The 13119-nt window shown below is 39.4% G+C and overlaps 1 protein-coding gene across 8 annotated transcripts in view; it reads right to left on the bottom strand.

The window, feature by feature from the left end:
• DOCK6 (dedicator of cytokinesis 6) overlaps window positions 1-13119 on the bottom strand; it is a 2991519-nt gene that overhangs the window by 738888 nt on the left and 2239512 nt on the right. The window lies entirely within an intron of this gene.

Below are 13119 nucleotides of genomic sequence, written 5' to 3' on the forward strand. Positions count from 1 at the left end.
TAGCTTGTACTTCAGAGAAATAGATTCTGAACAGTAGAGATCTCAGGACCAAACCCTGTGGAATACCACTGGTTACAGGTCTGCTCTTGGGAGGTGGATTCCCCAATTTTGACTGTATGGGTTCTATCAGACAGTCCAACTCACCATATGATATAAAGGTTGAAATCTAGCTGGGAGAGTTTGTCAATGATGCCTGAGTGAGGGACAGTGTCAAATGCCTTGGCTAGGTCTAGGTAGGCTGTATGCACAGACTTCCCCTCGTCCAGAGCCCTGGTGACTGTCTTGAAAGAAGTATAAATGGCAAACTCTTCAGCACAAACTATTTTTATAGTAGTAGTATTCTTCAGGTTCTAGGTCTTAAACTGTATTTTATAAGTCACAGTAAACACAGTAACCCTTACATTTGTAATATTTTGTAAACAACTTACAATATCTCAACAACCACTCAAGTTACACACATACTGTCAAGCAGCATTTTATTCAACTAGTTGAGAGCTTTCCTATGAGGCTGAGTTCTGTGTTACTTGGTTGTTGAGATATTTAGAAAAATGTGAACATTTTATCTACATAAATTAATATGATAACAGTTAAAATCGCTTTTGCTGCACTAGACCGAGATCAAACATTAATCCAGTTAAGTTTGCTATTGTGTAAGCTTTAGGATGAAATATTTTATAACCTTTTACATAGCATGGTTTTGGCATTATAAATGCAAATATGAACAAGCAATATTTGACACCTGGAGGCGTCACTTGGATATAATGACTACCAACAAACCTGAAATTCAAACTACTATTGAAGAAACTCCTTTCCAACACTTGGCTATGCTCTTGTACCAACCCTGGCTAACTGCCTTCCCTCATTATCTCCCTCCCATGCCTTCTTACTCTAACATCCTCGCATAGCAGTTTCTACTTAGCTTCCTCCTTTTCTGCCCATTACCACCCTCAATCACTGTTACATCAAGTATTATCTATGTAAATTTAGACCTCTTTATCTCCACTTTCACTTGCTTATGCACTACTCTAATGGTCTGTTGTCTACTCTCTTTTTGCAAAAAAGTAACTAAACACATGAATTAACAAACTATCTTTTTATGTTTTGTACAACTTGCATATGATATTGCCTGAATTAATCACTTGTCTCACGTTACTTTTATTATAGCTTAAATATAATACTGTTCTGCCTTATTTTACTATTGTTACTCATTAATGTAATGGTAGTTATGTAATGGAGCTTCTCTCTACTGTTTCTTGTTCACCACTGTAATTTGTGTCATTTGTAAGAAATTGTATCTATGTAACGGAGCATTTCTCTCCAGGCCTCTGCTGAAAATGGGACACTAGCCCAGTCTGACTTTCCCAGTAAACAAATGTAAAATAAATAACAGCCAGAATTGAGTCACCACAACGATCTTGGGAAGTTCATTCTGAATCTTGAGAAGCATCCTGGAAATCAGTGGAAAGGGTGAAAAAACATACACGAACATTCCTGTCGAAGAAAAAGAAAAAGCATCTGTCTTGGAGTTTTGGAGCACAATTTTGCTGGCTGATTGTTCAGAGAAGAGACAAAAAGGTCTACCTGCGGACTTTCCCACAGATGAATCAAGTCCTGGAAGACAATCTGATCTAGTTTCCATTAGTGAGGGTCTGGCTATTTTCCTGCTCAGTTTATCTGCCACACAATTTTGCTCTGACAATGTAAGATATGTATAGAATGAGATTGTGTTGTAAAGTTACATCCCATACTAACATGCCTAGACTGCATAGGGGGGTAAGACCTGGATCTCCCTTGCTTTACTACATCACTACGGTATTGTGTCTGTAACAACTTGAAGTGGTCCTGGGACCAGAAGTGATTTTGAGTCGTTTGCCTTGATAAACACAAGCATCTATTTTATGTTTATCTCTGTGTCTGTCTTTGTTGTCCCAGATGCCTTACACTTTGACCCCCCCCCCCCGATACTGCTCCCCAAACAAAAGTCCAGGGTGTTTGTAGTGACTGACTACTTTGCAACAAGGGGGAGACCTGGATTCAGGGACATAATGAAGTTATGTACTGGCCATAACATTCCATCTATGCTGTCCATTTTCATTCTTTCTCAATAATTGGAACAACTAGGTTCGGATCTAACCCTTGGATCAGACTTGGCTGCTTTTTACGGCTTGTGGATACTGGAAACTCTAGAGCTCCTCCCTTACTCATAATGGTCTAGTTCTTTACCATATCTCAGATTTTGTTTGCTAGCCCTATAATTTCACAGAAATTTAGAAACAGTACTGGAATAAGAAACCAACTGGAACTCAAAAGCAGGAACACTGGTTCCCTTGGTATCTTCTCATTCTTCCAGAAGTTATAAGCAAAATGGTACGGGGTTGGAGGGAGGAGAGCTGAGGAAGAATGAAAATGGATAACACAAATGGAACATTACAGTGAATACATAACTTCTTCGTCAGATGATGTCAATTTTCATTCATTCCTTAACTATTGGGACAGAGTTCCAAGCTACCTGAATCCTGGGAGGAGTCTAAACAAGGATATTCCTGGGCACTGTTGAGCCAAAGGCTGCTCTTCCCCTCGAGACCAGATCCAAATTAAATGAGTAATAAAGGTATGAGGATTAGCCCAAGTTGCACCCGCACAGATATTTTGTCCACGGAAGACCTGGACAAAAATGCTGATGTAGTTGCCAAGAACTTGATTGAACGGGCTCTTAAAGGTTTTGACAAATACAAACCCAATTTGTTATAGACAAAGGAAATGCAGTCAGTCAATCATTCGGCTATTACTTTGGTAGCTGGCTTCCCAAATTCGATTCCACAAAAAGAAACAAATAATTGATCTGTTTTTCTGAAACTCTTTGATCTGTGCAAAAAGAAACATAACTATCTGAGAACATCCAACAAATGTAACATGTATTCACCCTTGTTAATGAAATTTGGAAAGAAAAGTGGAAGATTAAATGACTGATGTTGGGATTCTGACACAACCTCAGGAAGACAAGATGGGCTGGTTTGTAATGCTACCAAATCTTTATGGAAAATTAAATAAAGAGGCTTAAAACATAAAGCTTGAAGTTCACAGACTCTGCAAGCAGAGATTATAGCTATCAAAAAGACAGTTTTCCAGGTTAAAAACTTTTGTTCACACTTTGCTGATGGCTCAAATGGAGACTATGTTAAAGCTTGTACAACTAAATTCAAGTCCATGGAGGAGATGGATCTTTACAAGGGGGTCTCAGAAGAAAGGTACCTTTTATAAAGGCCTTACAAAGTTTTGAAAAAGCTGATGTGGAATTAACTCTTACATGAAAATTAGAAATGTCAATCAGTTGTACTTTTATAGTTGAGAAGCTAACCTCTTCGTTAAAAATTGTAGTCAAAAACTCAAGAACTGTATGTACTGGTGCTGAAAAGGGGTCAGCGTCTTTTTGTTGTGCAAAAAAAAAAAATAAAAACAAATCTTTTCCATTTACTTCTATAAATCTTCCTAGTAGAAGCTTTAAGGGAAGAGAAAAGAATGTGATGGACAGGGGAGGAGGTCCTGGGTTGGCTAGCTATCAATGGAAGTGGTGGAAGTGGAGAAATCATGCGGTCAGCTTTAGGCCTAAAATATGTGGGTGAATCATGTCTGTCAGGTGAATTTGGAGGTCTGGGTTGGATCCAGAAACCATGGAAGATGAACTGAATGAGGCCAAAGAAATAGGGAACCAAATCTGATGAGGCCAATAAGGGGCAATGAGGTTGATTTGCTTTTCAATCGAGGTGTCTTCTGGAGAAACTTGGGGATTAGAGGGGTTGGGGGTAAGCACAGAGAATGGGGGGGGGGCAATCATGAAGGACAGCGTCACTCAATGATTATTCCAGTTATTTTGTGTCCCAAACTGATGTTTTCTTGGTACTGCAGGTTTCCTGCTCTAAAGGTTGCTTTTGCACATTTATCAAGACCAAATTACATCCTTGTATAATTTGAAAAAGTTTTGACCACTTACAGTTGTGCTTTCAGTTCCTCATCTGATGAACTACACAGCTTTAAATCATCTACAAAAAGATCTTTACACTTTGCAGTTTTCTGGAAGCTAAAGTGTAGCCATAACCTAATGTTAAGTAGACAACTTAACAGGTTAAGGGCAAGACAAAAAAACAGCAGTGACAGTCACCCCTCCTTTGAATTTTTATCCCTGGAATAATAATTTGTCCTTTATTACAGCTTAACTGCAAAGTGGTGTGCCACTGTTTCACAATCACTGTAATGTAAGTGATCAGTGTAGGGTGTTATCTTATACATTTTTAAGCACTCTTTTTCCATGAATGTGGGACACTGTCAAATGCTTTTTGGTAGTCTATCCATGCCATACCTATTTTTAGTGATAGTATGCATCCTGAAGATCTATTTAGCACATCTAGTCATCCTTGAGCAGGAAGAGCAAAATGGACTGAACCGAGATTATCCAGAACTTTGTATACCGAACTGAGATGTTCAGATTGCCGAGATCCAAAATTGGTTTCTAGTCCCCTATTTTCTTTGGTACTAAAACGAATCTTGAGTAAGTTCCAGACTCTTTCTGGTCTGGGTGTACCTCTTCGATGACTCTTTTCTAGCAGCTTTTTTAATTCTTGTGCTGCTTATTCCCTCTGACTGGGTGGAACATCAGGAATTGTGTTTACTGTTGGTGGGGGACGAAAAAGGGTATTATATAACCTCTGGAAATAATCCTCTACACTTTTTTAATTTCTCCAAGTCTTTTGGGTTTCTAATATAATGACAGGAATGGGCCCCATTCTTAAGTAAAAATGTATGATTAAAGTTCATGAAATTAGTACTGTTACAATCTTTGATGTTAGCCAGAAGTGCTCTTCCCAGCACCTGCAATGTGCCCAGTAATTACTCATCCAGCAGTTCGTGTGGAGTTGCATGTATCAGTAGCATATCCAAGTATGATTTTAAATTTGTTTCTATAAGATCCATTGTTCCTACTACCATTGGAACTGTCTGGGTATCCTTCTTCCACGTTGCCCTCATTTCTGCCTGAAAATCCCGGTATTTATGCCTTTGTGTCTCTCTCTATGCAAGACACTGTAGTCAATGGGTGTAGCAATTTCAAAAATCAATGCTACTTTTGTCTTCTTTTCATGGACTACTATATCTGCTTATCTTGCATCTGTTTTTGAACTGTTGGTAATGGATGATCCCATGTAATATAAATTTCATCATCTTCTATGATGTTTTGTGGCTCATGTTTCCAGTGTTTTTCAGCTACCTCAATATTATAATATTTGCACAATCCCCAGTACAACAGTCTTGCCACATTATTATGCCTTTCAGTATACAGTCCTTCTGCCATTAGTATATCACAGCCAGCAATAAGATGTGCGACTTTTTCCAATTCTGTTTTATAAAACCTACATTTGTCTGATTCTCCCACATTGCAGCGCACACAGAGCAGTGGTAGCGTTGTCCCCTCACAGCAAGCAAGAAGTTCTCTGGTTCGATTCTCGACTGGAGCACCGTCTGTATGGAGTCTGCATGCCCTCCCTGCATTCGTGTTGTTTCCTCCAGGTGCTCCTGTTTCCTTCCACGTCACAAAGACATACATCTAGAGTATTTCTTCCCAGGCCTCCTCTGAAAATTGGCTTCATTCCAAGTTGGACTTTCCCAGTTAACAAATGTTAAATAAATAAAATAAATAAATAAAAATGTTCACTAGACTTTCTAAATCAATGTGTATGTAATCCACTATCTTGGACATCCAATATTAACCTTTCATCTTTTGGTTTAAATTTGCCTGTCCTTACCCATTCCTGCATTTGATCCTGATCAACATGAGGTTGCTTCAAGAGTTTTCTTTACTTGCAACTATATTTCTTCCGGGTGCTCTGGTTTCCTCTCACATTTCAAAGACATGCATCTAGAGCATTTCTCCCACAGGCCTCATCTGAAAATGGGCTCTGTCCTAGACAGACTTTCTCGGTAAACAAATCTTAAATAAATAAATAAATAAAAATATTTATGCATTTTCCACATTTCTTGCCTTCTCATCTGATCCTTCACCTTATATTCTTTCTTTTCTTTTTTTGGTACATTCAATTGCTGCCTGATATTTATCTACTTCTGGTTTGATTTCCACTCCTGGTTGACACCTATAAGCTTCTGCTAAACTAAAACTAAACAAGGAGAAAGTTAATGTCAGCTCCCTGTCAGGTGCCAGGATGCGCCACATAAGCATGCACTCAGGTCACTCCACAATAAGTACAAATATCACACAGTCATTGTCCACGTTGGTGTGAATGACCTGAGACATACCTCCCTGGACTACATGAAAAGAGACATGGAGTCCCCATCTGACTGTGTGGGGCATCAGGAAATTTGTTTACAGTTGTTGGGGGGGGGGGGTATTATACAACCTCTGCAAATAATCCTCTGTAGCCATGTATCTTTTGTAATGTCTGGCGACGCTCCTGGTGCAGGGATAGATGACAACTGAATGTCTCCAGAAGTGGACAATTGGGCCTTTCAGGAGCACAAGTAGGGTCTTGTAAGAGAAAAAAAACCTCTAGAACACTGGTTCTGTGGGGCTCTTCTGCCACTCAGGCAGCATCTTCTGTTAGAGTCCCCCTCACGCCCCTGGGGGAACTATCTCCACGTGGATCATGGAAAGGACTTTGGGACTTTCGGAACCACATTTTTCAACCACCTCATTGATTCCTAGAGAAGGTACTTTGAGGAATTGAAAAACATATGCCCAATGCAGACAGGGTCTTACCATCTTGCTCACAACTGGAGTGTGTGTCTTTAACTTTAGGGCCAAACAAAGAACTCCCATCAAAGTCAGCATTGACAAAGGAGGACTTGAAGGGCTCCACGAAATCAAACAGGCACATCCAGGCACGTCTCCTAATGGAAATGCCTGAACTCTCCACCCCTGAGGTACCTTCAGCTACATGTGAGATGAGACTCATGGATGAATTTGTGATGGATTGTAGGGTACCCAACTGTGAGGCAATAGAGCTCTGTGCCTTATGGAACTGTTCCCAGAGAGGGGTTTGGAAAGTTCCTCTGAAGTCTGGTGAAGTGTGCCAAATAGTTCAGTGACTCAAGTGCAAAGGCCGCTGAACCATATACATGCTTCCCAAATCTGTCAATCACTCTAGACTTCTTGTTAGGTGGACGGACAGATGAACTCTGTTCTGTGACTTCCTTCTTTGTGGCCACTGCTATGACCATGGCATCTACTGGTACTCCTTTTCTCCAAAACTCTCTTCGGTGGTGCCAGGATCCTGTACGGTCTCTTGCAGATCAGCTCAAGAGCGTCAGGTTGTTTCACGCCCGACTAGACATCAAACCAATGAGCTCATCAGTAGGCAGAGCCACCCAGGAGGTAGAAGGTGAAACCCAAAGGCTTCCAGGAATACTGATTCCTCTTGGGAAGGGTTACTGGTAGACTAACCCAACCATCCCTTTGCTTGATGATCTCCAGGATATCTCCAAAAAGAGATGTCATCAGTGGTGATCTTGGGGATCTTTCCCCCCTCATTAAAATCAGAATCTTCTGTGACAGACTCTTGAGGAGAGTCTAAGTGCTTCCTCTTGCATTTTCTCTTCCTAGGGACTTCTTCGGTTTGGATGATCTGGAGAAGTATCAGAAGATATAAGTATACCCTGCTTACTTTGGGCTGGCTGTCCATGTGGAGTACAGTGTTGAGGCTCAGGGCACAAAGACATATGGGATGTAGAAGGAAGATGCAAGGGAGTGGAATCACCTGTCCTCTAGAATCAGAGAACACTCTTTCCACCACCTCAAAGGCAGAACGCTCCGGAGAGGAGGAGACTAAATGAGCCAAGAAGACATGCTTCCGGACTGTCGGCTCCCTCTGACACAAAGGCAGCCCACCTAAGGCAGAGATCGAAGCACAGCTGTCCAATTCCAAGGCTGTGAGAGGCAGAGATGTCTGACAACTTCAGAGCCAATGCTAACACCTCGGACTTGACAACGACACTACAGCTCCAAGAATCATTCAGCTCTAACACACTCAGAGGCAGAGCACTCAGAGAATATATCATAGAAGATACAACAATCTTCTGATCCAACACAGATGGTCTTGGAAGACTCAGATGAAAGGGCTACAAAGCAAAGGGTTGGATCAGAGAAGGAGCCATGATTGGTCTCCGAACCCAAAAGAGTAGGAGCCAGGAGAACTCCCATCTGAATTTGTGATGAGAGAAACTTCCTCATGACTTTATTCCAATTCTGCTTCTGTCAGGGTCCTGGAATAAAGAAAAGAGGAGGCCAATAAAAGGGATATAGAATGGTGGTGTCTCTCTAAAAATGGTGATGGCAGTCGGGAAAGAAAAGGGTCCAAAAGAGGACACATACTAGGTCTGTCGGAGCGGTTTCGGATCCAAAGGTATCAGATCCAATTAAACAGATCTGGCATCTGAGGCAGACAGATCCAAAGATTTAGTCTTTGGATCCAAGCATTTCAATTTTTTATGGGCTGCCATTGTAGTAGGATCAGAAGATGGAGTGGAGAACCCAGAAGAGTCCAATGGCCACTTTCCGGGCTCCTTTTTGTCTGTTGTATGTTTTGAGCTCCAGATAATGAGTCTGAAAAAGGTCATAGGCAGAAGACCTTTCAAAATAAACTTATTCTTGTGATCGACTAGGGCCTACAGATTAAAAGTTTTACAAATATCACATGACACCTTTAAGTGTGCTGGGCCCAAATAATAAACACATGAGTCATGGGCATCTGGAGAAGGATTTTATGCCCAAATTCTTTGCATTTTGTAAAGTCAGAAGGTTTTTTTCGCTATCTTAACAAAAATAGACAGTACAACACTAAGAAGTTTTTTTTTTTTGTTAAATAGAAAAGCAGAAGAGAAAAAAATACCAACAATGGTAATTAAAGCAATTACCACAAGGGTAAAGAATAGAAAAGAATACCAACAATGGTAATTAAATTACACTAAGAAAAGTATAGGATAAAGGAGGGATAAATTAGCTATATACAAAAAAAAAGGATAAAGATACTCAAAATTTTAAGCAAACTATTTACTTATCCAATCAGAAACACTAAAGATTGAGAGCTAACAGCAGCCAAGTTCATATGCAAAGGCAGCAAACAATATCTGAGATATGTAGGGGACTACATGATTAATGGTAATGGAGGAGATCAAGAGTTTCCAATGTCCACAAGTTGTAAAAAGAGGCTGAGTCGGATCCGAGGGTCAGAGCCAAACCCAATTGTCCCAATTAAAGAATAAATGAAAATTGACATTAGATTTGATGTTTCACCAAGTGATCTATTTTCTCAGAAATCCCAGAAATGGAATCTGAAAAGATAATGGGTGCTGGTGCTGGGACCAAAAAGACTTCAGATGCCACTGCATCTTTCTCATGTGGAGTCTTGCCAGAGGTATTAAGAGAATAACAGATGCCATGAGACCCAGAATCCTTAGGTATTCCATTTCACTGATCAAAATTTGAATGGAAAAACTCTGAAACAGATGTAAATATAGATCTATTTTTAACTGTGGAAGAAAAGTTGTTTTACACAATCTTGTATGATGGAGTAAAAAAGACTTTTGAATGTCCTCTTGTATTCCCAGCCTACATAGGAGATCTCTTATCCAAATAAGATATTCCAGACACTTTGAAAAAGCTTCTGCAAAGATAAGTTAGTTGTCTAAATATGAAAAAATGTGGATTCCCTGAAGTCTGCAATTGACCATGACAGAAGCTAGATGCTTTCTGAACACTCTTGGAGCAGTGAATAGCCCAGAGGGTAAGGCAGAGAACTGACAATGTGATCCAAACACGTAAAACCTTAAGAAACACCTGAAATCTGGATGAATAGGAATGTGATGCATCTTTTAAATCTATGGTTAACAAAAATGTAAATGAGTAAGAAGGGGTAACAGGTTTTGAAGTGAAAGCATTTTGAATTTGGGCACAGTCACGTATTGTTTTAAGAAAGAAAGGTCCAGAACTAGTCTGCAAGCATTTTCTTTCTTTGTCACCAAAACATTCTTGAATAAAAACACCTCTTCCCAGCTAGGAAAGAGGGACTGTTTCTATTATTCCCTGAGACAGTGTGTGCTGTAGGACAGTACAGAACTGACAGATTTGGTCTAGTGGATGTGGAATAATTCCCTGGAAAAGGGGGATTTCTTCCCACTGCCATCTGTAACCTTGCCAAATCCCACTTAGAATCCATTTTTTGCCAAAGACAGAAATAAGAGATTCAGACTTTCTGGAAGGGATAAAGGACTGTCAAGTAAGAGACTAAGAGACACAAGGTATTATATAGTAATTCTACCTTATTTGACCATCCTTTGTCCTGGGGGGGTACCTGGTTTTTTTTTTTTTTTGGAACCTCCCTGTCATTTTTTTTAAATGTCTGTTTATCAGAATTTTGCTGAAGCTGTTTATTTTGTTTCTTGCCAAAACTGGATGAGGGAACAGAAAATCCTCTGGAAATTTTGTAGAAGGAGATCCGAACAAACCAAGAGATTACCTGTTTCAACTTACCTCTCTTGTCACATTTTTGATAACCTCTGTAGTAGAGGATCCAAAAACGAAATTTGTATACAAAGGAGACTTTAAAATTGCTTTTTTTTTCCACGTCTTCTGGAAGGTTCTGAGAACACAACCTAGCAAACCTCCTCAACATAGCACCCAGTGGCAACTGCCCTAAATGTAGTAACTACAGTCATATATATACATTTAACAATGAGTACTTACCTGAGAAATTGAAGAAACTAAACCACACAAAGGAGATTTTTCCTTACTAGAAATGACTGATTTATTTATTTATCTGACATTTGTTGACTGGGTTTAGTCCATCTGAGCCAGAAGCCCATTTTCAATGGAGACCCGAGGAGAAAAGCACTGAGGTAGCAACATACATATATTCAAAACAAGTACAATAAAAACATAAAATCTAAATACAGTACAGAGCAGTTGTCGTGAAAGAAAAATAATAAAACAGTGTAAGAAACTTCCCTGTGTGGAAGATTTTCAGTCCATATATTTCTAGTTAATTACTGTACATTAATCAAATCAGACAACAGTAGTAGAAGTAGCGAATGTAAACTCGTCTTGAGTCAAAACAAAACAAAAGAAAAAATAATAACAGAAAATATATAATTGTACAGCATTACTAAGTATTCAAAAGTAATCTAAGTAAGGCAGGCAGTCTTGTTTCCAGTCGAAAATCCTTTATTAAGTACACATGCAAAAATCACTCCCAAAGCAGCAGAAAACTAAGTAAATCCAATAGTCCAAAAAAGTTCACAGGCTCCAAATGGAAAACAACAGTTTAATGTAGGACAGATACAAATACAGCTAATCCCAGTAAGCGCTTTCGTCTCCCTCAATTAACTCAGAGACTTCTTCAGACTGAATTATCTGGGCGCACACAACATTTTAAATATTCTAAAAAAAACACACGATCAAAATGAATCACATGACAAGTTAAAAAACACTTATAAAATTGCTTAAAACTCTAACTCTACTAATGTTTAAGTCTTTTCCTTTTACATGCAAAAATTACAAAATGAAGAAACACGCATAGCTTGACCAATACATAACAGTTTTAATTTACAATTAACAGGAAGAAGCATCACAGAGAGAATACAGCAAACAATTTACATCTGGGAAACAAACTTGGACTGTGTGCAATGTACAGTTATGATTTAGTCTCAGTACACAGGGGACAGTGAAGGAGGAAATAGTTTAAGTGAAAGCACTGTTACGAGATTTAGTACTAGTACAGTGTAGTAGAATGAGATAAAACATTCCACATACTTTCCCAGACAGAATTAACTTTAACATATGAATCTGACAATTCAAAATTCTAAAAATTAAAATTACAGAAGCATATACCTTTTCCTTGAACATATGAACTGTTTTACCATCCTTGTCTGAAGGGTAAGGATTAAAATTAGCAAAATGCTTGGCAGCACCTGGATTAACTAAAGCTACAGTAGCTGGATCAAATCTGGGATGAGTGTATAAAAATTAGAAAGACTAAGGAACTTTGCACATTCTGATTTCTAATGTGCAACAGACAGGCTCTCAGGGAAACTACAGACTGTGATAAACATATCCTCCCAATGCTGACAGCTCAGGGAAGGGGAATGGGTGTAGGTTCTAGAAATTCTAGTTGTAACAGCTTAGTATTTTCTGAGGGAGTAAGAAACCGCACTGAAAACACTGTCACATTCTTGAAATAGTCTCACAAAAAGAGAATTCCTCATGGAAAGATTCAGATACCATGCTCTCTTCTGAATCAGAAATCTAAAGAGAAAAAAATAATGTGTGTTCCATCACCTTCTTCTCCAGAGTCAACTTCTTCAATATCTTCTGGAAAAAGGGAATCCCTTTTTTCTTTTACCAGAAATCATCAGATAAGAAGGGTCAAAAGCATGTATAAAACCCTGAGCCAGACTCAATAAACTACTCCTGTCCAGTGGAATGGGTGCAGGAGAAGGTACATGATCAGTTTTCTATTTCTTTTTAACATGAAAATTTGGACAAACAGAGCTATTAATTGCAGCAACAGCTTTCCCAGGGATGGACACAACATTTTGGCTAAGCAGGAACACCCTCCCCGCTCCTTCTCTCAAAACCAACAAGACTTTCCCTTCCTTACCACTGGGGGGACCCCAACAGCCACACAGGATGTGGCTAGCCCTGGTCCACAGTGACTGTATGGACAACAGTACAGTGATCTGGGGAAAAAGTTGAGTGGTCTGAAGAACAATCTTTGGCCCCAGCAGAGTCACTCACCTGCAGCTGAGGCAAATAGCCTGCTTTGGTGGCAAAGGCTGTTTAGTTGTGGTGGTGGAAGAAGGCATGACTGTGAGACCGGTAGTTTGTTACATGGTCAAGCCAAAAACAGTGCTTCTTTACTGTGAAAACTAAGCAGCACAAGCCTATAAAATATATTTAAAAGTAACTTTTTGTGGTGAACACACAGTAAAAAGCACTCTAAGTACACTTTATCTGACTCAAAAAAGTAATTCAAACTCACAAAAAATGGTTTTACTATGTTTAAAATAAGTTTTAAACTGTCAGAAACAAAAGTACACCTGCACTAAAAGTACAGTCACAGT

The sequence above is a fragment of the Protopterus annectens genome, chromosome 9.part0, assembly GCF_019279795.1.
Source record: "Protopterus annectens isolate FY-2018-M chromosome 9.part0, PAN1.0, whole genome shotgun sequence".
Taxonomy (NCBI): domain Eukaryota; kingdom Metazoa; phylum Chordata; order Ceratodontiformes; family Protopteridae; genus Protopterus; species Protopterus annectens.